The following is a 26,592-nucleotide window of genomic DNA, read 5'->3' on the forward strand; positions in this document are numbered from 1 at the left end:
CAGGAAAAAGTCTCTGACCTTGTAGACCAAGGCTTTCAACCTATCTGTGGGGAATAATATGTTTTACTAATCTCCAGTGTGGACAGAGATTTTAACACCCCCTTCCAGTACTTGTGATGTGGCTCGGACACTACGTCTCTTTGCCCACCACTCACCAGGATGGGGCCAGACAGCCTCAGCCCTCCATCTGAGGTAACACCCCAAGCCGGGAACCTCTTGGGAAAAGGCAGAGTTGCTATGCCAAATAAATCACATGTCCATTTAGTAATAAACCAACAAAAATAACACAAGTGGATTTTTGGGATGTTTCCAAAGGGGAGCCTCTCTGTCCAGTGGAGCTGAGGAATCTGGACTGAGAGGGCCCAGGCTGCAGTCCGACCCCCAGCACCTTACGCAGCCAGTGTTCCCAGTACTGTAGTCACAGCTGAGTGGAAAACAGTTTACCAGACTTTGATGATGTTCACAAAACAACCACAGCCCTGGGCATGTTGTGTGCTCTTTGTAAATTAACTCACATAATCCTCACGACCACCTTCTAAGATGGGCACTGTTGCCTTCATCTCACCACGCTGGACGGCACACTCACCGAGTTCCTGACCTCCTCTTCTCTATTGGTTTGTTCTCAGGCCGAAAAAGAGGCATAAACTTGGAGAACCCAAGACCCCGGCCCGGCGTGCAGCCCCAGCAGCCAGACCAGCCTTGGGCAACAGCGCGACGTTCAGCCGTCTGCGTCTCCAGTGCTCCTATTCCATTGCACCTGAGAGGGATTTCGGAGGAAAAACAGGCAAATAATGAAAGATACAAATCTTCACTGTGCAATTGTGATCAGTTGCTTCTCCTATGCAACCCTCACCCCAATAGAGACACAGCCTCTCGTCGGAATGCTACTGCACACCCTTCTCAGCAACCCCCACCCTCTGCTCCCCACTCCCCACCAGAGCAACCAACATCCTGATGTCTCCCATCAGAGGTAAGCGTGGTCTGCTTTTGAAAGTCACGGACATGAAACCATGCAGAATGTACATTTTGTGTCTGAGATTCACTCACCTCCTTGTGCAGAACCTTGAAGTCCTCATGAAGAAATGTGGCCCCGTTAGTGTCCTGCACCTTTTCTCCTCTCACGGATTGTTAGGACCCAGGTGCTGTGCTATGCCTGCTACGGCCAGTGTTTGACAAATTCCCCACTTCGCGAAAGAGGAGGGGTAGTGTCTGGAAGTGATGGGCCCAGTGACGGGCCCATTGTCTGTCCTGGAGGGCCAGATCCATTGTGCCAGTGAGTGCAGGCGTTGCCCACCGTTGCATGTGTGGCCCTAGACACACTTGCAGAACTGGCCCCAACAGGGAGTTCAGAGAGATGGTTGCACAGGCAAGTGAATGAGTGAGTGACATTTCGGAAGCTGAGGTTTGCAGCTGCTGCCTGCAATCTGTTCTGAAGTCCAACAGCAGCCAACGGGTGGGGAAGGGGTCAGGCTCACCTGAGATGGGAAGGTGGGTTCCCCCAGGCGGAGGCTGGGCAGAGGGAATCATTGTTGGGCATCTCTAAAAATAAGTGACAGAAAGTTCAGAGTTCTCCCACGCAGTCTAGAAACACAGATTCTTCCTGCACAGATTTTTCTTTAAAGTGAAGCAGGAATTTCAATGCTCTGAACTGACACCAGCAAACCAAGGCAGTTCTGGCTCATCCAAGGGTTGTGGTTCTTATTTCAAACTCGAGAGGCCTGGACTAAGATGCATCATCACTAACCAGGCTCCAACAAGGCAGAAATGCCGCTTTATCAAAACCACCGCAGGCTGGAGGGTGATGAAGCTGCCTTGCCAAGGCTGGGACCACCAGCAGAGGCACACTCAGCTTCCAGGTGGGGCCCGCCAGCTGGGGGCTGGCCCTGAAGATCACAGACTCCCAGACCGAGGGGGAGGGAAGGTCGTCTCATCCAGCGGGGGCACCTGTCCAGCCTTTTCTCCTGCTCTGTAGAACCTGTGGGGTCATTTCAGGAAACAAAATATACGAAGCTATCCAGCCTCAAAGCCGTAAGTAACTGAGTAACTGAAAAATTAGACCTAAGCTTCCAGAACAAGGTACAGAACATCCTCCCCCTCCCTTGGGTCGGGAGCTCCCAAAGGCATTTCTTATTCCTCTCTGTCCTTCTGTCACGACCAGGGCTGAGTGTGCGTTCGAGCTTCTCCTGCATCATGACCAGGATGCTCCGGGACATGTTGTCCACGTCTGTGTCAACCAGGCCTGCTCAGAATCTCCCCAGGGGCTTTTCCACGATGCCCATCCAGGCGTCACCCTCACTCTAGGCCAGGACTCCAGGAGGAGACGCCATGCTCTGAGGATTCAGTCTCTTCTTCATCCCTCCCAGCACCAAGGGTGTTGGGTGCACACAATAGGTGCCCCATAAGTATCATAAGACCACAGTGTTTTGGGTGCACACAGTAGGTACCCCATAAGTATCAGAAGACCACAGTGCTCCTAGTGTCCTCCTCCTAAACACCGCACTGCTCACTATGCAACATGGTTTGCACAGCTCTTCAAGGGAGAAAAACAAACTTCTCAGAACTCTCCAACAAAATACAAATGTTTTGGTGCTGAATATATTGTATTTAACTCAAAGCATTGGATGCTGTCAGGCCGGCCAGGTGATATGTATGAAGAGTCTTAAAGGCATTTGTTGTCCCAACATTCTACTTCTGGAAATTTATCCAGGGGAAAGAATTCAAAATGCAGAAAAACTATGGCCAAAAATACTCATTGTCGTATAGCATTATTAGTACTAGTGAAAAGTGTACACTGACAAAATGTCGAATAGGGAGGTTATTAAGCGGCTGTGGTAAATTCTCTGAATGTATGGTCATGGAGAAAGAGAGAATAACATTTATCAAGAATTAATAACATTCCATCCATGAGTTATGATAATCTGTGATAATTCTGTTCTAAAAGATATAAAATTATATATATGACATATGAGCACAACCTTTTTTTATTGAACTACAATATAAGAGTTCTTAAGGGAAATATGGCAAGATGTTCAAGGATGGTTTGTGGTTTCTCTGGGTGATGGGATTCTAGGTGATTTCTTTTACATTTTTTTTTTCTATCATGAGCGTATTCCAATGGAAACCTCCAATGGGACGCCGGCCCCACCCTGTGTGCTGGCTTCTACGGCTCCCTGTCATGTCCTCTGCACCCTCTCCTCTCCCACGAACACAGTTCCTGGAGACCTTGAGTCCACATCCCTGGGGCTCTGCACACTGCGCGTCCATTTGTGTCTCCAGCGCCGTGTGGATGACTTCCCCGCGTGTTTCCCCCTCCACACAGTTGAGGAACAGAGAAGATCTCCACTTGCCAACGAACACAGCACTAGTGGAGCCAATTATTGCTACATCCACTGATAAAGTTCAGGGGGAATTAAATTTTTTGGTCCATGGGTGCAAATCGCCTCCAGGCACCTTTACTGTCTCAGTGCTCTCCTCAGGAGGCTGCTGTTGGTGGCCAGGGATTTTGCCATAGCAGAGTTCTCACAGATTCCCAAACAATAGCACTCAGCTGTCTGCCTCTCTGGCAGCAGGACGGACATTCGCAGCTTTGGACTCACTTTCTTCCAAATATGAACACTTTCAAAGACAGGGATCTGCCAATGACTTTACCAGGAGGGCCTTGCAGGAGCTGTCACCGCTGTGGCATGCAAGAAAGCAAGAGTCCTCCAGGAAGCCGGCCAAGAGGCGCCTTCTCCTAGGCCAAACATGGGCAACGTGAGAATAAGAATACACAAAATCAGGAGAACTAACAGGAGGCTGTGAGGAACTCCCCCAAAATAACGAGGAAGCTGGAGAATAAGACCAGCCTGGTCTGAGTAATGGCTGCTCCGTTGGAGGCACAGGAGTGCAGAGGCAGCGAGACCTGTAGAAGACCCCTAGCTGTGCTGGGCGGCGACTCCAGTGAAAAGCTGCTAATCAAACACATCTGAATTCACACCATTTTAAAAATAAGTCTGTAAAGGCAAAACAGGTTAATAGTATTTTGACACTAAGCTTGTAGTTATAACAGATACTTTAAGAGGTCAGTCCCAGTTGCCACGGTGACTGCAGCTCAGGCACCGCAGAAGTGTGTGAAGACAACAGTGAAGGAGTCGCAGCCTGGAAGGGTGGGTCCCAAAGTCTCACTGGCTGATAGGGTTTGGCTGTGTCCCCACCCAAATCTCACCTTGAATTGCAGCTCCCATAATCCCCACGTGTTGTGGGAGGGACCTGGTGAGAGGTAACTGAATTACAGGAGCGGGTTCCTCCTGTGCTGTTCTTGTGATAGTGAATAAGCCTCACAAGATCTGATGGTTTTATAAAGGGCAGCTCCCCTGCACATGCTCTCTCACCTGCCGCCCTGTAAGATGTGTCTGCTCCTCCTTCGCCTTCCACCATGACTGTGAGGCCTCCCCACCCATGTGGAACTGTGAGTCCATTAAACCTCTTTTGTTTTATAAACTACCCAGTCTCGTTTAAGTCTTTATTAGCAGTGTGAGAATGGACTAATACACCGGCAAATACCAGGGACAAATGTGGTGGTTGTTGTAACAAGAAGGATGACAATCCCTGCCTACTGAGCACACCGTGTGCCGGATGCTGCAGCACACGTGGGTGGAGAGGCCTCACTCAGTCTCACAGTGACCCCACGAGGCAGGCGTCACTGCCTCAAGCTACAAATAAGGAAACCGAGGCTTGAGAAGAATCAGTGACGTGTACGAGATCACGCAGTTAATAAGCAATCAGGGCCGTGTTTGCAACACAGACAGAACTTTCAAGCCCTTATCAGCAACATGGAAGTAAGTAACTCAAAGGTTAATTCCAGAAAGTTTCCTTACTCAAAGTGCATCTTGGCATTGATTTCACATGCAGCAAGCCTCATCCAAAGCAATGCTAAAAAATGTCATCACCCCAGCCGCTTTCCCAGGCACCTGCTTGTCAGGTTTTAAGGTGATAAAGAAAGAGGAAGGATCATGTAAACACCCACAAAGAAATACAAGGGGGCTATCTAACTATTTTGAAATTAATCCCCTAGACTTTTGGAATGAGGATACTTTGAGGAAAAGGTTACGGCAAGTTTGAGTCTGTCACCAACCTGCATCCCAGTCCCAGCAGGCCCTTCAGGTAACAAATCAAAGCGCTGTGTCCTGGTTGCTTGCCCCTGCAGGCCTGGCCAACACTTTCTCTTAAGCGGCACCCACTGACCGGGTGCTTGGCAGCCTCTTCACCTTCTCTCTTCGCTTGCTACATCTGATCCTTCAACAAGGCAGGAGTCCTGCGTCTACAGGCTTCTCCAGGAGCAATCTGTCAGGCTAATGAAACGGCAGCTACTCCCCAGGAGAGTCCTGGAATCCTTGCTGAATCCTGGAAGCCCCAGGCAACCATAAGACCCAGAATCTTTGCGTCACAGTTTAAGCCAGAGGTAGGGTCCCAGCAGGGGCCACTGGACCTTGCAGGAATGCCCCCACATCCCACCCACAGGATGTTCTGGACCCCATTTCTGTTGTTGAGGTGAGGCTTTATTTTATTTCGAAAGTGTAGTACTTACGAAGAAGTCAATATAGTTGTATCTAGGAAGTAAAGATTTGTTTAATAAATTATTCAAAACTTCAGTGTATCCTATTGCAATAATACTGACACCAAGTAAGAGAAAGGATGATGATACCCACCAAAGGGAAGTTAAGACCATCTTCTTTTTTTTTTTGAGACGGAGTCTCGCTCTGTCACCCAGGCTGGAGTGCAGTGGCCAGATCTCAGCTCACTGCAAGCTCCGCCTCCCGGGTTCACGCCATTCTCCTGCCTCAGCCTCCCAAGTAGCTGGGACTATAGGCGCCCGCCACCTCGCTCGGCTAGTTTTTTGTACTTTTTAGTAGAGACGGGGTTTCACCGTATTAACCAGGATGGTCTCGATCTCCTGACCTCGTGATCCACCCATCTCGGCCTCCCAAAGGGCTGGGATTACAGGCTTGAGCCACCGCGCCCGGCCTAGACCATCTTCTTAAGTAAATCAGAACCGGTGCCTGCATAGAATGCGCTGCTAAAAGATATTTAAAAGCAGTGAAAACACAGATGCGACCTGCTGCGTTTGTAACGTGCGTCCAAGTGTGATTTCATATGACAGTTTCCCAAATTGCACCCTTCTGTGTGCAGATTTCCAAGTTCTGCCATATCCATGTGCTCTGAATTATTTTCTACCTAGGGCGTCTTCGATAGACTCATTAAGTACATTTAAATGTAAAATACGTTTACACTTAAATACATTTAAATACATCTGTGTGAGACTGCAGGTCCATCTGCTGCTCATTGTTTTCTACAGCACACTAAAATAAATTAGTAACTATTTTTAAAAATATCCATCCAGGTACCACCTAGAGCCCTGTCATACCCCTCTGATCATCATCCACTGGCACTGGGTGTGACACCTTCCCCATGGGAACATGGCAGCGCAACTCAGGAAGAGTCAGAGGACAGTGGGAGTCAGAACAGAGTGGGCAGCGCAGTGCCCAGCCCCACCTGGGCGGCAGTGTCCTGAAATGTCAGCACGCTGGCATTTTATCCTACTCCTTTTATTAGGGAACCTGAAATTTAAAAACATAGGCAGGCCCCACTTATCAACACAGGTAATTTCCTGTCTCGAGTGCATTCTCACCGAAGCAGACCTTCCTATGAGAGATGGGCGCCATAGTTTGGGTTAACACATAAAACTTGAGTAGTAACCAAGATGGCACTCTTTAAACTTCAAACAATGTTTTTACAATTAATTTTTTTCTAATTATAAAAGTAATACGTGCAGATTGCAGACCGTTTGAAAAATACAGGAAAACACAAAGAAGGAAAGAAAAATTATGCAGAGATAACCACTACTATGAAGTGGGCACTCAGTTCCATTAGGAAAAATTCCTAGGGGAGGAATTACGGAATCAAATATTGAGTTTTCCTGTCAAGTGTGGTGCCAGCTGTCCTGGCTGGCCACACATAGCCCACGTGCCAGGCCAGCCTGCGCCCCTCCATCCCTCCACACACATCCAGAGCCAGGGGCCCAAGTGGCCTCTCCCACAGCTAAGGTTCAGCAGAGCCAAGGTGGCCGCCAGGCGCGCTGGTGCCCTCTGCATGCATCGCTACCTCCTGGGAATGGGCCAGGACTGCAGAGTGGCGGAGCGCTTAGGAAAGCTCGGTGGAGACAAACTGGCAAAGTATTTTTTAGTGCCACAAAACCAAATAACATGCAAGAAAGCTGTAAAAATTGGAGGAAAATGACATTCAAAGGGATTCTGCCCTTGGATCACCATGACAGCATCTTTAATTCTTGCCTTAATTTAAGGAAATAAAGCTTAAAATCAAGAGTGATGAATTATAAGATTTTTAAAATTTCTTTTCTTTTTGCCAGGAAAAAACAAATTCAAAGAGTAGGCCTCACAGAGATGTTCTCACAAGAATCAAATCAATTCAGACTCATATATTTTAAGTTAAAAGGAAGCGTTGGATATGTATATATATCTTTGTCAATTCCCTGCTTTACCTGATTTTTTCACTTATTTGACCAAATATTTCAACAAATATAAAGGCTCCCGAGTGTTCAGCATGTTTCTGCATCTAGTCACATGCTTTTTCATGTCCCTTAGTGGAGTTTTGTATTTCTGTTTGCTTTATAAATGTGTGCATGTTGGGTTTTATATTTTTATGTTCTCAGACTTACCAGTCCTCCCATCTCTGGTTTCTGCCTTTGGCATCATGCTGACATCTCTCAACTGACCCAATTTTTTCCTATAGTTCCTTACAAAATTTGTTGTTTCTTCAATATAAATTTTGTACTCATTTCTAACGAGTCCTGGGTATTTAAGATGCTGGGTTGTTATTTCGAACAGGCTCCCCCTCACTCTTGCTTGCGAGGTGGTTATTGCTAGCATCTGGGAATGCTATTGGATTTCTATATTGATTTTACTCACCATCATTGTAATTTCCTCTCTTAATTTTACTAACTTTGAGTCCATCCTTTGGGGTGTTTGGGAAAGTTTTGTGGCTTGAAATTCTGACTCTGGAATCAACCAGACCCGCATTTGCATTCCAGGAGTAGCATCTGCAAGACGTAAGCCTTGGGCAGGTCCCGAGTCTCTGCAAAATGTGTGTGGAATGAGACAGAGTGGCTGGAAAATGTATACAGGGCCTGGCACAAAGAGACGCTTGGATGTGTCGTCTGCAGGTGGTGATAGTTTCTTTTTCTTTCTTTCAAATACTGCACATTTTGTTTATTTGTTGATTGCTTTTGCTGCACTGGTAAAGCTTCCAGAGAACCTGTGGATACAGGGGGTCTCCTGCCGCAGCCCTGAGCTGGAGAAGCCCCCTGTTTTTGCGCTGAGGGTGGGGGTGCTTCACGTTCAGGGTCAGGAGGCTCCTCTCAATTCGTGCATGGTGCAGACATCCCTGTGGTCTTCTTTGATAGATTTGGGGAGCCTGAGTTACTTCTGTGGCTGAAGAAGTCCTCAAGTCCCAGTAGGAGGAAGCCAGGGAGCCTTTCAGTGCTGCGTGGATTGGATATGCCATTTAAATACCTTACAGGGACTGCACTTGGCTGAAGTCCGGATGGTTTCTGGGACAGCTGGGCTCAGGGCAGGGTCCTGTCAGGCTCCCTGGGTGTCAGCGGCCCCTGCCCGCAGGTGCTGCTCTCTGAGCCTCCCCACCCCCACTTCTGCTCCCACCGGGAGGATCTGCTGGCCTGGTGGGGCCCAGGAATGCCTAAGGCTTTCCTTCTCCTCCCCCACCTTTCTTCTCTCTTGGTTATCTCTAAGTCTAATGAGTTGTGGAAATGTGTTGGGCAAAACCAGATGTGAAGCCTCCAGGGAGAGGCAGCCTGTCTTCAGCCGGGAGATGTATGACTTTCGATGTGCAGCCAGGAGGGTGAATAAAAGCTAGCATGTAGAACACATTCAAGTGCATTTTCCACTGACTTTAAAAAGCAAAAACATGTTAAGGAAGTTTCCTTTTATTTCTGGTTATCAATAATTATTTTTCAGGTAAGGTTGCTAAATTATATCATTGTCTTTTCAGCAATAATGATGAACACCAAAGGATTTCCTCTTTTTGACCTACTTCCCTTTCTGATGTGATGAATTAGTGTTTTGAATTGTATAATATATATTAATGTGACTATATTTTCTAATATTGAACCAATCTTGCGATCTTAAGATAAACGCAGACAAGTCTTATGTATTATTATTTTACTATGTGGCTAGATGTGATTTGCTAAAAATTCGATTAGAAATTTCCTTTTAAGTTTTTAAGATCAATTTTATTGAAGTATAATTCATGTATAATAAACCCTTTGGAGTGTCCAATTCAATGACCCACCACAACCAAGACACAGAACGACCCAGCCCTCCCTCCAGACTCTGCGGATCCTCTGCAGCTAGGCCCCTTAGCCCCGCACTTGGAGCCGCTGATCTGCTATCACTGTGTGTTTGACTTTTTTGCATTAAATGTGCTACGTTCTGATTATCCACCTTCTGTTGATGAACATTTAGGTGGTTTCCAGGTTTTGGCTGTTGTGCAAATATCTGTGTGACCATAAGTTTCCATTTCTCCTGGATCAACACCTACAAGGGGAATGGCTGCATCATATGATAGGTGGAAACTTTCAAACTGTTTTCCAAAATCGTGCCACGTGCTGGCTTTTCTGGTTGCTCCACATCCTCACTAATACCAGCTATGGTCAGTCTTTTTCATGTCACCTTTTCTAGTGGATTTGTACTGGAGTCTCTTTGTAGTTTTAATTTGCATTTTCCTGATATGCTTATTCAACACCCATATATCTTTTATGTCTGTCAAAGTCATTTGCCCACTTTTTCGTCCGGTCGTTTGCCACCTTCTCATTGATGCATGAGAGTTATTTTATTTGGACACAAGTTTAGATATATGTATTGCAAATATTTTCTCTATTCTGTGATTTGCCTTGTTGTTCCCTTAATGGTATATTTCCCAAAGCAAAAGTTCTAAATTTACCAAGTTTTTCTTTAATAGTTTATGGTCTTTTGTGTCATAGCTAAGAAAGATTTGCCTGCTTCTAGATTTTTCTCCTAGAAATTCTACAGTTTTTGGTTTTACATTTAGGGCTGTGATTCATTTTGAGTTAATGTTGGTGTATAATATCAATCAATGTTCATTTTTTCAGCCAGGTGCAGTGGCTCACATCTGTCATCCCAGCACTTTGGGCAGATCACTTGAGGTCAGGAATTCGAGAGCAGCCTGGCCAACGTGGTGAAACCCCCATCTCTACTAAAAATACAAAAATTAGCTGGGTGTGGTGGCAGGTGCTTGTAATCCCAGCTACTTGGGAGGCTGAGGCAGGAGAATCGCTTGAACCCAGGAAGTGGAAGTTGCAGTGAGCTGAGAATGCACCACTGCACTCCAGCCTGGCGACAGAGTGAGACTCCGTCTCAAAAAAAAAAAAAAAAAAAAATAGGATTTTTATGTTAATAAAGGACATTGGTCTATGGTTTTCTTTTTTTGTTATTGTTTTTGCCTGGTTTTGGTATTAACATTAATTTTGTAAAATGAGTTGGAAAGTGTTCTCTCCTCTTCTATTTTCTAAAGGAGATTGGGTAGAATTATAAATTCTTTACACATTTGGTAGAATTCTCCAATGAAACCATCTGGGCCTCGAGATTTCACTTTTGGCAATTTTTAAATTACAAATTCCATTTTCTAAATAGTTATAAAACTATTCAAATGATCTATTTCATATTAGATGTGTTGGGGTCGTTTTTTGTTTAATGAATTGGTCGATTTCATCTAAGTGGTCATATTTACATAGAATTGTTTGCAGTATTCCTTTAATATCCTTTGATGTCTGCAGGGTCTTTAGTGATGGCCCCTGTTCATTTCTAATATTGATAATTTATGCCTTCTCTCTTTTTGGTCGGTCTTGCTACAGATTTGTCTATTTTATTGATCTTTTTAAAGAAAAAGTTATTTGTTTCCTTGATTTTTCTCTTTTATGTCTTTTTAATCTCCTGTCTGCGATATAATTGTCATAAATATCTCCTCCAGATATATTCATATTTAGAGCTACAGTGGTTTAATTTTTGCTTCATCAAATATAATTTAGAAAATTTGAGAGGAGAAAAAAGTTTTCCTCTTTGATCATTTTCTTTCTGTGTTGGGAAGCCCCTTTAGCCATTCTTTTTGGATGGACCTGCCAGTGACAAATGTTCTTAGTTTTCTTTCAGTTAAGAATGTCTCAATTTTCCCTTTCAATCCTGAAGATTATTTTTGCTGAATACAGACTTTTGTGTTGGCAGTTTTGTGTGCTACTTCCTTCTAGCCTCCATGGTTTTTGATGAGAAATCTGTTGCCATTTGAATTGCTTTTCCCTATGGGTAAAATGTCATTCCTCTCTGTGCCTCTACTTTTCAGAAGTTTCACTATGATGTGTCTTGGTACGAATTTTTTTGAATGTAACCTGTTTGGAGTTTTTTCAGCCTCTCATATTTGTAGGTTTATGTCTTTTGCCAAATTTCTTAAGTTTTCAGTCATTTTATTTTTGGTGTTTTTCCAGCTCCATCCTCTTTCTCCTCTCCTTCTGAGATTTTGATGACATGAATTCGGATCTTTTGTTATAGCCCCACAAGTCCCTGAGGTTCTGTTCATTTTTTTTCCAGTCTATTTTCTCTCTGTTGTTCAGATTGTGTAATTTTTATTGTACTTCTGTTTCACTGATTCTTTCCACTGTTTCTTCAATTTTGCTGTGGAGCCAACCCATTGAGGTTATTTATAAGGAAGGACTTACTACTGCCATTGTGTTGCTTGTTTTCTGGTTGTCTTGTAACTCCTCTCCTCTCCTTTGTTACTGTCAGCCTTTGTAGTCAAGTGATTTTCCCTGGTAGTATGTTTTAATTCATTGCTTTTTATTTTTAGTGTATCTATTATAGGTTTTTGCATTATGATTACTATGAGGCTTACAAAAACACTTTATAGACATTTTGAAGAGATGACAACTATTGTAGATCTCTGCTTTTTAAATCATTTTTCTCTCTCTTTAATTTATATGGCATTTCATCAATCTCTTTAAGTTTACTACTATTTTCCTCTATTAAACCTGAACTTTTTATTTCAAATATTGTATTTTTTAGTTTTAAAATTCCATTTGGTTCTGTTTAATATTTTATATTTTCCTGCTTAGATTTTTTATATTTTCATTCATCATAAGCATATCTTTACTTTGCTGAGCACAGTTACAATAGCTGTTTTAAAGTACTTGTCTGGTAACTGCAACAGTCTTTCCATCTCAATGTTGGAAACTAAAAGTTGTCATTTCTTTTGAAGATTGGTAATATTTTTCTTGGTTTTCATATGTCAAATAATTTTGGATTTTATCCTAAATATAAATTTTATGTGTAGTGGCTCTGGATTCTATTTCTCCAGAAAGGGTTGACAATTTTTGCTTTAGCAGGCAATCACCTTCCTCAAGAGAGGAAGCTTCTAAACCAAAGCGAGTGGTCTGCAGAGCAAAACCAAGGCAGGCAGACCTCCTCTGTCCAAGAGGACTCTCGGCTTCACTCAGGAGAGATTCACACGTGAACCGACGGTGGAGGAGGCATTGATTAGGAGATAATTCACACGTGAGCCGACAGTGAAGGAGGCATTGATTAGGAGAGATTCACACGAGAGCCGACTGTGGAGGAGGCATTGATTAGGAGAGATTCACACGAGAGCCGACGGTGGAGGAGGCGTTGATCAGGAGATAATTCACACGTGAGCTGACAGTGAAGGAGGCATTGATTAGGAGATAATTCACACATGAGCCAACAGTGGAGGAGGCGTTGATCAGGAGATAATTCACACATGAGCCGACGGTGGAGGAGGCGTTGATCAGGGGAGATTCACACGTGAGCCGACAGTGAAGGAGGCATTGATTAGGAGAGATTCACACGTGAGCCGACGGTGGAGGAGGCGTTGATCAGGAGATAATTCACACGTGAGCCGATGGTGGAGGAAGCGTGATCAGGAGATAATTCACACGTGAGCCGATGGTGGAGGAAGCGTGATTAGGAGAGATTCACACAGAATCTGACAGAAGAAGCATTGATTAGGGCGATGGGGCACAGCCAAAGGCTGCTGCACGGACAGAGCAGGGCCAACCACAGGCAAAAGGGCCCCCTCAGATTGCTGGCTGGCTCTGTTTATACCTCCACCTAATTACACGTAAATGAGGGGTGGGTTATTCACGAACCTTCTGGAAAGCGGTGTGGAGGTCATGCGGTCCGGGTAACACAGGTTGCTTCCTTTTCAGTGACCAGCATCATTTGGTGCAGCCCCCAGAGTCTCATGACAACTATCTTGTTCTGCTCAAGAGCCCTGTACGGTCCCCTCTTCTGTGGATGGAAACTGAGGCACAGCAATGACAGCATCAACGAAGCCACCCAGCTCCTGGCCCAGCTGTGCTCTGCAGGAGCCTCCACGTGGGGGCAGAGGCCAAACAGCCCAGCACTTGGAAGCACAGCTCGGGAGCAGCAGCTGAGTGGCGCTGTGAGGAGACGCTGGCGGCTGTTTATCCATCGGCCGCTTGCAAGTGACGGGGCGGGTTTACCCTCCTTTCCTGCCCATGACTTGAGCTCTTGGCAAATCAAAGGTTTAAAGATATCAGTTCTTGGAACCACAAAGTAAACACAGCATATTTTCCTAATTCCTTTCACCACGCGATGCAGTTTTATGTGCTAATTGTGTTTACTGGAAGAACTCATGGCTGGTTGAAACAAATCCTTATCGTGGAAAGAACGTCTCCCCTGCCATCAGCTGCTGGTGCTGGTGGGATTGGAGTGCAGCACGGAGCACAGAGGCTGGAGTCGGGTCAAACAGGGAGGCAGGAGTGCAGGTGCACTGCTCCGAAGCTCAGCAGGCCTCACAGCATCTGCTGTGTGTATAGGGGCTGACCGTAAATCACTGCTTATCGTGGTTCCATTTAAGAGTCCTCCCTGGCAGGATCCCTGCTCCTTAAAAGCACAGTGCAGAGCATCTTAGCTCCGATGGACCAAGCATACCCCAGCTGTGCCTCAGCGAGGAGGGTGAGCTCTGGGCCAAGACCCCCTCTCCTGTACGGGACGCCTGAGCGCTTGTGACTTGGGATGACTGACAAAGTCCCTAGCCAGGTTTGTTCTTCCCAGGCTGTCCCAGTGGCTTCTGAATTTTTGGCCCATGTTTTGGGTGTAGAAACTACAAGAGAATTTTAGTGGAGCAGTATGTTCTTGGCAAGCAAGTTGGATCATCCCACTGAACTTCTGTGACTTTCCTCTTTGCAGTTATGGTTCCAAACAAGAGTTTCCCTAGGAAATAAACCCTGAGGGGCTGAAAGGACCTGGGGCCATCGAGGGTGGATGGCCACATCCAGGGGCCTTGATGCCAGTGCCGACTGTTCCCTGCACGCTTCCACGTGCACGCCAACATTGCAAGACCGTGTCACGGACCGAAACAGCTACAGTGATGACACACCTGAGGTGAACACAACTCTGGCAGCATCCTGACCCCTGACGGGGCAAGTGCATGTGGAATCTGGAAACTTCACAGCTGAGCCTACAAAGGTGCTCATGGCGCTCAGAAGGGGTTCTGGGTAGGTAAAGCCCAGGCTAATCACAGGCTCAGTGACCCGACAGTGCTTTTAGGACAGTGACACTAGACAGGATGACCAAGCTCTGTGAGTTACACAATGGGGTGAATTAGACAGTGGGGTGAGTTACACAATGGGGTGAGTTACACAACGATGGGTTGAGTTACACAATGATGAGGTGAGTTACACGGTGGGGTGAGTTACACAATAATGGGGTGAGTTACACGGTGGGGAGAGTTACACAATGATGGGGTGAGTTACACGGTGGGGTGACTTACACACTGGGGTGATTTGCACAATGATGGGGTGAGTTACACAGTGGGGTGAGTTACACAATGATGGGGTGAGTTACACGGTGGGGTGAGTTACACAATGATGGGTTGAGTTACACAATGATGAGGTGAGTTACACGGTGATGTGAGTTACACACTCGGATGATTTGCACAATGATGGGGTGAGTTACACAGTGGGGTGAGTTACACGGTGGGGTGAGTTACACAATGATGGGGTGAGTTACACAATGATGGGTGATTTGCACAGTGGGGTGAGTTACACAATGGGGTGAGTTACACAATGATGGGGTGAGTTACACAATGATGGGGTGAGTTACACAATGGGGTGAGTTACACAATGATGGGGTGAGTTACACAATGGGGTGAGTTACACAATGATGGGGTGAGTTACACAGTGGGGTGATTTGCACAGTGGGGTGAGTTACACAATGATGGGGTGAGTTACACAATGATGGGTGAGTTACACAGTGGGGTGATTTGCGCAGTGGGGTGAGTTACACAATGATGGGATGAGTTACACAGTGGGGTGAGTTACACAATGGTGGGTTACACAGTGATGGGATGAGTTACACAGTGGTGTGATTTGCACAGTGGGGTGAGTTACACAACGATGGGGTGAGTTACACAATGATGGGTGAGTTACACAGTGGTGTGATTTGCACAGTGGGGTGAGTTACACAATGATGGGGTGAGTTACACAATGATGGGTGAGTTACACAGTGGTGTGATTTGCACAGTGGGGTGAGTTACACAATGATGGGGTGAGTTACACAATGATAGGGTGAGTTACACAGTGGTGTGATTTGCACAGTGGGGTAAGTTACACAATGATGGGGTGAGTTACACAGTGGGGTGAGTTACACAATGGGGTAAGTTACACAATGATGGGGTGAGTTACACAGTGGTGTGATTTGCACAGTGGGGTGAGTTACACAATGATGGGTGAGTTACACAATGATGGGTGAGTTACACAATGATGGGGTGAGTTACACAATGATAGGGTGAGTTACACAGTGGTGTGATTTGCACAGTGGGGTAAGTTACACAATGATGGGGTGAGTTACACAGTGGGGTGAGTTACACAATGGGGTAAGTTACACAATGATGGGGTGAGTTACACAGTGGTGTGATTTGCACAGTGGGGTGAGTTACACAATGATGGGGTGAGTTACACAATGATGGGTGAGTTACACAATGATGGGGTGAGTTACACAATGATAGGGTGAGTTACACAATGATGGTGTGAGTTATGCACTGGGGTGAGTTATGCACTGGAGTGAGTTGCACAGTCAGGTGTTACACGGTGGGGTGAGTTGCACACTGGAGGCTTCAGGCTTGCTGCCCCTTGCTCTCCCCGCGCAGATCCAGTGGTAGGAAGTCATTTCAAGCAGCTTTGAACATTCACAGAAGCAGCTCAGGATCCTGCTGCTTCTGAGAGGGGAGCTGGACAGGTTACTGCCTCTGACGTGGGGGAGGAGAGAAAACGCCTGAATTTTGGTGCCCCCAGATATATCGTGGATCAAGAAATTGGTATCATTCCACGCTTCTTCCCACTGTAAAACAAAATGCGATGTCTAGCGGGAGCCTCGCGTTGCCAGTGAAGTCAACCCAGATGTGCAGGAATGAAAAAGAAAATAGCTGGAAAATCTGCCCAGGAGAATAGGGACAGCCAGGAGACACAATGCCAGGGCCGGGGCACTCCCAGCAGGGCTGGCCTCACGTTGTCACCGGTGTGGAGGGTCCCCAGTGGGGCATGCAGGACATGCCCCGGGAGGCCCGTCGGGGGGTCAGGCAGGCTCACAGGGGAAGCATCTCAGCCCAGTGGAGCGGCCGTCCACACGCTCAGAGGAGCCCACCTTGTAAGGCACTGGGAGTTGAGTGACCCTGAGGGCCCCAAGGCTGGGAGCGGATTCAGAGCTTGCACTCTTTGTCCATAGCCATAGCTGGCTGTGTGGGATTCAAATGGAAAATAGAGGGTTCCAGAAACCACGGTGACCACAGACAGCCCTTGCATCTGCAGGGCACATCAGGGCTCGGAATGTACTGTCCAGCTTATCAATCATCACCAAGACCTCAGCAGACTGAGAGGGCCCCATAGAGACAGCAGGCGCGGGCCAGGCCTTGGCAATGCTGCTAGACCCCAGTAGTCCTGCCACGGCCATGCCCATCTCGGCTGAGGGCACCGAGGTCTGGAGAAGGTCCTCACTTGCTCAAGGACACACGAGGGGTAGACTGGCTAGATTCGTGCTCGGAGTGTTTCCTGCCTCTCCCTGGGGCCCCTTGATGTCAGGTTTGGGTGATGCTTTTGCCAATGTCCTAGCTGAGCAGATGCCTCACGGGCCATCACATGGTTCCACCATGTCCCCATCCTCCAGCCCACAGAGCCTCCCATGAGAGGCATCCTTCAGCCTGGGTCCCGGAACTGAGAGGCCGTGGAACGGAGCTCCAGCTGACCATCACGGGCCTGTAGCGTGAGTGAGAAGCACACGCTGTTGTTGGAAGCCCAAGACGCAGGAGGCCATTTGTTCCTGCAGCGCACCCCAGCTCAAGCTGGCTGATCCCAAGCCAGGCTCAAGCCTTCCTGCCCAGCCCCAGAGCCACTACTTCTGCCCCACAACCCTGCCTCGCAGGGTGACAGGAAAGGCGGTTCTTACGCATCGTAGAGAGGAGGCGGGTGCAGTCGCTGCAGTAACAGGAGTTGATAAGAGCCAGTGGGACTGAAGAGCTGCCTGCTGGGGAGCGGCTCTGTGGAATTCCACCCTGGGCACAGCGGGCACACGGGTCACTCTTGGCAGGTGTGGGCACTAATGAGACTTCGGATGCAGCTGCCTGCTGGGGCCCAGACATTCCGTGGGGCAGTCGGGGCAGTGCCTCACCCCGACACTGGCCAGCAGAGACTGGGGGACCCCTCCCTTCCCCAGAGTGGGACCATCAGGATGCCCAAAGCTCCCAGCTGGTGGTCACTGATTTCGCACTTTGACCCGTCCTCACTCGAAACGTGAGGTCTCTGTGAAGGCGCAGACACCCTGAGAGTCCCAGCATATGGGGGTGCAGCTGATCTCCTTTTCCTCCTGGCAGGAAACCCAGAGCCCTGAGCAGCTGTCATCCAAGATGGTGGCCCCAGAGCCACCTGGCCAGGCTCCCCATGTTTTCCTGAGCTGGGCTCGCATGGCTGGTAAGAGCCCAGGGTACCCCTCCAGCTCTGCCCTCCCAAATCTGGCTGCCTCAGCTGTTCCCCATGTCAGCCCTGTGATGGGGAGTGCAGAGCGAGGCTTGGAGGGTGGGAGGGGAGTAGGTTCTGATCTCAACTCTTCCGTGCTCTGGGTGAGCAGGGCGGCTGCCTAAGGTCCTAAGGGCCCACAGCGGCCGGTCAGGATTATTGAGGAGAACGCCTGGAAAGGGTTTCTTGAGTTCTCCGTCCATAGTAGGTGCTCGGTAAATGTCAAAGATTTCCCAAATATTTTTATCGCTGCCAAGCTGAAGCATTTAGAAATGCATCAGTTTCACTCCTCCTTGTGGTTGGACTTGGGCCCAGAAGCCCCCAAAGTGGCTTCACTTGTAGGACCAAGTGTGAGCCCAGCCCAGCCCACAGCTGCCCCGCAGCCCTGCGACCCATTGGGTTATAAGGTGGAGGCCTCGGAGCTTCTGCTAGGAGTCCCCACCAGCCCCTGAGTCAACCAGAAGCCCCAGCAGCAGACCCCCCACAGACCCTGGGGCCACGGCCCGAAGCGTGGGTTGAAGGGCCCTTGGCGGAAGCCTGGCCTGCAAACACCAGCATCCAAGCTCCTCCATCAAAGCGGTCCCCTGCCGGAGCGGACGTGACTGCTTCCTCAAACCAGGAAAACCTGTCTAATTTCCGCGTGTCACTGTGGGCCTTCCTCTTCCGCCCTCCATTGTCCAGCAGGCATCAGGCCCCAGGCTGGAGGCCACGTGCCAGGCTGGCAGGATTTGTCCACTGTGAAGCTCGACACCCCCTCAGGCCCTGTGCTGCCTGCCCAGATCTCCCCTGCCTCAGGATGCCCTCCGCACCCTCCGAATTCCCAGCCGCTGCTCTGGGGCCCGCACGGATGCCGCCCAGATCTCCCCTGCCTCAGGATGCCCTCCGCACCCTCCGAATTCCCAGCCGCTGCTCTGGGGCCCGCACGGATGCCCGCCCAGATCTCCCCTGTCTCAGGATGCCCTCCGCACCCTCCGAATTCCCAGCCGCTGCTCTGGGGCCCGCACGGAGGACTTGGGCCCAGCCCCTCGAAGCTGCAAAGAGAACGCAGAGAAACTCACACGCGAGGCAGCACTGAACACGTGGGAAAGACACAGACATGTATTTTCAGGGTCACGTCCAGGTAAACCTCAAGATGTGGCCCTGAGGGGTTTCCTTTTACGGTTTTTACTGCTTTTTAAAAACACTCCTTATTTTCTAAACAGAATGTGACGCCCCACCCTCACCCTGTCCAGGAGGCCCAGCCAGCCCCTCTTCTGTGCCCCCAGACACCCCTAAGAACTCCAGGCACCAGCATTAATATCCTGGAGCCCTGGAACCCCTGAGTGTGCCAGATCCTGAGTGTGCCATGCCTTGTGTGTGTTTTGCCCCCACTGTGCCAGGCACTGAGTGTGCCAGACCCCGAGTGTGCTGTGCCCTGAGTGTGCTGGACCCTGTGTGTGCTGGACTCTGTGTGTGCCGGGCACCGTGTGTGCTGGACCGTGTATGCGCCAGGCCCTGAGTGTGCAGGACTCTGCGTGTGCTGGGCCTGTGGTTGGCAGGCACTGTGTGTGCCGGACCCTGTGTGTGCTGGGCCTGTGTGTGCCAGACCCTGTGTATGCCAGGCCCTGAGTGTGCTGTGCCCCGTGTGTGCTGGGCCCTAAGTCTGCCAGGCCCTGAGTATGCCAGGCCCTACAGGCAGTGCCTGCATTGGAGCTCACAGAGAGGCTAGAGGGGGAAATCTGCCTAAAGTCTTGTCTGCTGTCTTCATCCTTCAGTGGATGTGGAATTTAATCTGGCAGATACTTACATGGCTGCTGGATGGTAGAACTGTACAAGGTCCACCCCAGTGAGGAGGGAGCTGTGGGGTGTGGTGGGAATGGAGGATGGGGGCTACGGCCCAGTGGGCTCCCCGTGTCCACCCCACGTCCACCCAGTAACTCATAAGCCACAAATAGATGTGCCTTGATCTACTTAATGCCTCGTTGCTGGATATTTGGATTGTCTCCTGTTATGCATTTGCCACCCAGAGCCTCATCATTCCTCCTGTCGTGACTTTCTGGTGGGAGAGTGGGTCAAAGGTGTGAACTCCTGTATTCACCCCTAGGTTTTGTCAGATCGCTTCGGAGGCTGCCCTCTTCGCCGTGGCTGCCGAGTGCAGAGCTGGGCATTCGAGTGGGCAGAGTGGTGCTCGGCTTCCCTGCATCTCCTGGGCCATGTGTGCTGACCCGTGCCCACTGCATTGCTCCTGTGTGCCCTGCACATACGACTGTGTCTTTCCCGTGTATTTAACACTGCTTCATGTGTGAGTGTCTCTGTGTTCCAAACCCCAACCACAGTGATTTTACAGACGAACCTTAATAGATGTGAAATCTATAAGTAGCTATTAATCTTTGTGTCATATTTACTGCAAATATTTCCCCCACTCCACTAGCTTCCAGTTCTGCTTTGTGGTTTGTGACTGACCAGTGCATCCAGTTCCTGCTGTGGCAGCTGCAATGTGCTCTGTCCTGCAGGAAGCCCTCGGGGTGGGGCCTGGGGGCTGCGGGAAGCTGAGCAACGAGGTACGGGAATGGGCAGCTTTGTTTTATTTATTAATTTTTTTTACTATTTAATTATCTCACCTTATTACACTTTAATTAAAATATCGATCTTTACACAATACACTTGAACTGTGGAATAAAGCAGGACCAGATGTGGATCCTGGAGCTGACAGTCACTTGCCTCCCACCCAGCCACGTCCTAATTCTCTTTTTGCAAAAGCAACTACTTGTCCCTGTTAAAGCTGTTCCTTCTGGTCATGACTGTTTTATCACAAAATCATATGCCTCTATTTTTGTTGCTTGACTTATCCATTTTTTAGACATTATTTGTTTATTTCCTGCTGGACAGGCATTTTAGCTCCATCTCCCCTACTACCATATCCACACTATAATTATATCTCTATTTTTAGTTAAGTCCATAGTTAGTATTTACAGTTTCATGACTAAGTTAATATTGCTTATTACTGAGCCAAACAAAGCATGATGGTTATTTTTCATTCCATCAACAGCTTCCCCCTGCCCTTTGCCCACCCTGATAGTTTTGACTTTTTTTTTCTCACAATACATGCTCATGTGTGTTCATAGTCTCCCAGCTATCTTCTATCTGCCTTCACCCCTAGTGCTCCATTATGCCAGGGAGTCTCCTCAGGATGAGCCCCATGTGCAGCCTCCATTGTGCCACTCTCTTGGATCCAGTGTGCAGCTCTCCTCCTGGGACTTCCCTCCACAACTTTTCTCAGTTGAATCCACTATTTGTTGGATCCCAGGTCTTCCTCTTTATTTTCTCCTTCATTTTGCTGGAGCACATCCTCAAGTAACTTTCTAAAAGAAGTTTAAACAGGCAAATGTTTTGGAAGGTTGAATGCCAGAAAATATCTTTATTCTACCTTCATTCTTGACTCATAATGTTGCTGGAACCAATTTCTAAGTTTGAAATCATTTTTCAGGAGCTAGGAATTGAACTCAAAATTCCAAAATTAGGGTTCTTTTATTTGACATGCTCTCTGACTAGGAAGCAAGCACAACTGCTCCACCATTACTGGCAAGTTACTGAAAGCAATCCTTTGACAGCAGCTGCAGACCCACAGCCATACAGAATTTTCCTTTTTAAACAAGTCGCTCACCATTAGGATGCTCTGATTTCTCCATTTGTAAAATGAAGATTCTCTCTCAACTTTTGGTTTTAGCTTTTGGTCTGGCATATTTGGTAAGCTACAAGTGATCTTTGGCTGAAAATCAGTCATGTGTGGCAGGTTGTTTCACCCAGGCGCCCTGCACCCAGAGATCTAGGGCCCTCAATCCTTCTTCAGTTGCTGTCAGTGCAAGGGCAATCTCACCCAACCCTCCACAGGGAAAGGCAACTGCCACGTGCCTCTGAGAGCAGGGAGGCAGCAAGTGCTGACTCGGGGCTCACAGGGGTCCCGCCCGTAAAGCACACCACAGACCAGGGCTCACCCCACAAACATTCTCTCACTCAGTCCTGGAGGCAGAAAGGCCAACATCAGGGTGCTAGCATGGCTGGCGTCTGGTGAGATTCTCTTCCTGGTTTGCAGACCGTTGCCATAGTATTGTGATAATAACAACATATAGATTTGGTCTTCGTCCCAGATTCCCAACACCAGAGCTTCTAAGAGCCCTGGAACCTCTTGAGTGGTGAGCGTGTCTTTCGTGTGCTGACGAGAGGACAGAGCTGGTGACCCTTGGGCAGCTTCAGGAAGGGACTGCTTCCCAGAAAGACCAAGGCAGGACTTACAGGTGAGAACTTTCAGATCCACCCCAACCTCCAGGAAGTGAGAGGGGAGAGAGGACAGGAGCTGGAGATGGAACTGATTACCGACGGCCAAGAATTTAACCAATTATTCTGTTAATGAAAACCATTGTGGCCGGGAACTGTTTTCCAGGTTTCTCTGGGGTCCCCTTGTCCAAGAGGGGGTCCATGCAGTCACTGGGGGCCTTAGTACGCTATTTTTGGTGCCTATGTTGGGGCTCAGAAGATCATACTCCAAAATGAGGGCCTCAGCAGCAGCCTCGGAAGCACGTTTCTCTCTGAGCTTCTCCCACCTCTGTCTCTCAGTACCACCCTCACTCAAGGTGCCACAGAAACGGGAATCCTTCTTCCCCACAGTGGGTCCTAGAAACCAGAGCCCCTTTCCCCAAAGCCATCCAAACAACCAAAAATTAGGGCTCTGATTTTCCCTGTGCCTCCATGTCTACAAACTGGCCGTAAAGAAATGGTCTGACCTCCCTGGCTTGGCCGTAGCTCCTAAGACCCCCATTCCAGAGAGGGTCCCACCCACACCCAGGAGAGGGCGCTGCTCAGAGAGGCCAAGGAGAATCCAGACATACACGCCAGGCTGGGTTTTCCCACTCAGTCCATTAGCATCCGATCCAGCTAAGCATCCAATCCTGTTTCTACAAGGCTGCCCATACTTCATTGACCCTAAGCATAAAAATGAGCGATTTTTCTGAAGGCTCTCTTGTATACACATTAATCTGTGTGCCTTTTCTCCAGTTAATCTGCCTTTTGTGAGCTGAGTTTTCAGCGAACGCTTGTAAGGCTGAGTGGAAAACTCTCCCTCGGCCCCACACCTACATAATGGAACCTCCATAGCCATCCTAAATGACGGGATTCCAGGAACTCCCAGGGTGGTGAACTCATCCAGATGCCGGGAGGGAGGACGGTGCACTGCCACCCAGGTGGTGAGTCTCAGAATTGAATGGAATTCCAGGACATCCAGCTGGCATCCAAGGAGTTGGAAAACTGGGTGGTGTGGGAAATAAAAACCTGATAGGATGGGTGTCATGAGAGAAACAGGTACTTTTTAGCCACCTTCTGTGTTTCCTCATGAGAAAAGAAAGTCATGTTTATCTGAGGACTGTGAGTCCTTTTAAATTATCAGGCCCGAGGCGTTAAGATGAGGCAGCCGTCATGCCCCATCTGCCCTGCGTACTCAAGCTGCGTATTCATCTCTGGAAACTGCTTGCTGTTGCCACAAGAGGCTATAAATTAATCGAACAATGCTATACTGGACACGATAACCCACACACTACAGCTTAACAACATATAGCCCATCAATAGCTTATTTTTTTTGAGACAGAGTCTTGCTCTGTCAGGCTGGAGTGCAGTGGTGTGGTCTCAGCTCACTGCAACCTCCGCCTCCTAGATTCAAGTGAGTTTCGTGCCTCAGCCTCCCACGTAGCTGGGATTACAGGCACACGCCACCACGCCTGGATAATTTTTTGTATTTTTCGTAGAGACAGGGTTTCACCATGTTGGCCAGGCTGGTCTCAAAACTCCTCACCTCAAATGATCCGCCTGCCTCGGCCTCCCAAAGTGCTGGGATTACAGGTGTGACAACACCCAGCCTAGCTTGTGTTATTTTAATGTAAATCCTTGGTAAACAACTCAGGACCTGCCTCTTCTCTCCTGAGTCCTGGATAACCCTTTCTGCCCTTGTCTTCTTCCCACCCACCACCCCGAAGGCTGCTCCCGCCCCTGCCCGGACTGCAGATGCTCCCAGGCTGTGTCCTCTGACTGTCTCTTCTCTCCAGCCCTCATGGCAATCCCACCTGACTACTCCCGTGGCCTCCTGGGTGTCCTGCAATGGCCTTGTCACTGGTGTCACTCCTCCAGGCCTTCTCAGGTAATTCCAGATACACAGACACTCTCCCAACAAGCCATATTCTCACCACTGCAAAGCATTTCCAAGCATCTCCACTCCCTCTGCATAGCAACACAGCCCAGCCACCCGAGCCCTCGTTGCCACCCACCACTGGGCATCAGCTTCCACTCCCGTCTCTCTCGTGTCTTCTGGTCCAGCCTGTGGTGAGCTCCAGCCAAGCACCGCCTGCTGGGCCTCTGGTCTTTACTTGTTGTGTTCCCTCTGCCTGGAGTTTTTTAAAGTAGAAAAAGGCGAGAATCTGGAGTGGGAATGTAAAACGGTGTGGCTGCTGCGGAAAACACTTTGGGGGCTCCTGAAAAAGGTTAGGCACACACTTAGCAGGGACTCGGCATTCGCCTCTTAAGCACACACCCGGCGGAAACAAAACCATCCCCCCAGAAACGCACACACAGACACTCGCAGCTACGTCCTTCGTAACAGCTGGAAGGCGGACGCTGGGCAGGCCCCCCAAAATCTGGCCATAAACTGGCCCCAAAACTGGCCATAAACAAAATCTCTGCAGCACTGTGACACGTTCATGACGGCCGTGAAGCCCAGGCTGGAAGGTTGTGGGTTTACCGGAATGAGGGCAGGGAACACCTGGCCCACCCAGGGCGGAAAACCGCTTAAAGGCATTCTTCAACCACAAACAATAGCACGAGGGATCTGTGCCTTAAGGACATGCTCCTCCTGCAGATAACTAGCCCAACCCATCCCTTTATTTCGGCCCATCCCTTTATACTTTTAGTAAATACTTTTAGTAAATCTATAATCTATAGAAACAATGCCTATCACTGGCTTACTGTTAATAAATATGTGGGTAAATCTCTGTTCGAGGCTCTCAGCTCTGAAGGCTGTCAGCCCCGATTTCCCACTCCACACCTCTACATTTCTATGTGTGTGTCTTTAATTCCTCTAGCACCGTTGGGTTAGGGTCTCCCCAGCCGAGCTGGTCTTGGCAGGCGGAGATGACCGGGCGTCCACCACCGGTGAAGGGATTAACAAACGGTGGCTGGTCCCTGGGGTGGGACATTATGCATCTGTGAACAAAAGTGAGATGCGGATACACGGCACCGCTTGGATGAGCCTTGGAAATGCGGCTTCCACCAAAAGAAGTGAGACACAAATGTTCGCACACTGCATGGTTCCTTTTATATGAAATATCCAAGACAGACAAATCCATAGAGTCAGAAAGCAGATGTGTGGTTTCCAGAGGATGGGGAAGGAATGAAGAGTGATTACTTAATGGGGATGAGGTGTTGTTCTGGAGGGACGAAAATGTTCTGAAACTGGAGAAGCAGAGGCTGCACAATGTCGTGAATCCAGCAATGGCCGACGAAGTATATGCTTTAAAATGGCTGCTAAGTGAATTTCACCTCCATAAAACGTGTTAGAGGGTTATGCCTACCAGTGAACCTACCTAGACATGTGCAGTGTCACATTACTGAGACGATTCTGTTTAGCGCAAAGCTGCCGGCCTCCCACGTCCCTTTCCAGCCTGTCTTCTTAGGCACCTGCCTCCCACATCCTTTTCCAGCTTTGTCTCCTTGTATGCAGCCCTATCAGGGCTTTTGAGGCCATGTCAGCCTAGAGGCCAAGGGTGCTGGGAGATCCCGTCTTGCACCCTTTCCCGAGAGCTTTGAGGGGCACCTGCCATCTCTAGCTGTGCCTTCTCTGTGCCCTTCAGCTCTGGAGCAAGGTCACGTCTTGGATCTGGGGCCACTACCGGCTGTTTCAGGCTTGCAAAGTTCTGGCTGACAAAATATGGCTCTGCCTCCCTGTGGAGGAAAACATTGGTCCCAATGGGTCTTCACCAACAGGGACAGCAGTCCCTCGAGTGCAGCCCTGGACTCGGGGAGGTCTGGTCAGTGAAGCTCTTAGCAAGGTGCTAAGGGGATGGGCACCTTCATGTGTGGGACAGGCTGCTCGCTGGGGACGCTGCTCCCGGCCCCCCACCTGGAGCACCCCCCAGGCCTGTGGGGCAGCCGGCAAAGTTCCGCTTGCTGCAGCTGAGGCTGCTCCGGACGGCCAATCCAGGCGCCCGCACCCTCTCTCCACCCTCCTTTCCATCCTCAGGTTTGCATTTCTTAGGTCTGGCACTTCAACTGCAGAGTACAAGTCCCGGGCTATGTCCTCCTGCTCTGCTGAAGGCTGCGTGGATGCTTGGAGGGTAGGGTGGGCCCCGTCCCTTGCTCCACACACCCAACTGCTCTGACGGAGTGCCCGTCTACACAGGGATCCTACGGTGGGGAGTGAGCCTTGCCGGCCCGACGCATGGCAGTGG

The 26,592-nt window shown here is 48.9% G+C and overlaps 1 long non-coding RNA gene across 1 annotated transcript; it reads left to right on the top strand.

Annotated features, from left to right (window-relative positions):
- The first annotated feature begins 14,384 nt into the window (after nucleotides 1-14,384).
- Nucleotides 14,385-20,568, top strand: LOC100426966 (uncharacterized). The gene is made up of 6 exons (XR_013407791.1): nucleotides 14,385-14,617; nucleotides 16,270-16,340; nucleotides 18,801-18,908; nucleotides 19,069-19,171; nucleotides 20,173-20,408; nucleotides 20,538-20,568. It is a non-coding gene; the product is annotated as an uncharacterized LOC100426966 (long non-coding RNA).
- Nucleotides 20,569-26,592: the final 6,024 nt, after the last annotated feature.

The sequence above is a fragment of the Macaca mulatta genome, chromosome 17, assembly GCF_049350105.2.
Source record: "Macaca mulatta isolate MMU2019108-1 chromosome 17, T2T-MMU8v2.0, whole genome shotgun sequence".
In the NCBI taxonomy this organism is placed as follows: Eukaryota; Metazoa; Chordata; class Mammalia; order Primates; family Cercopithecidae; genus Macaca; species Macaca mulatta.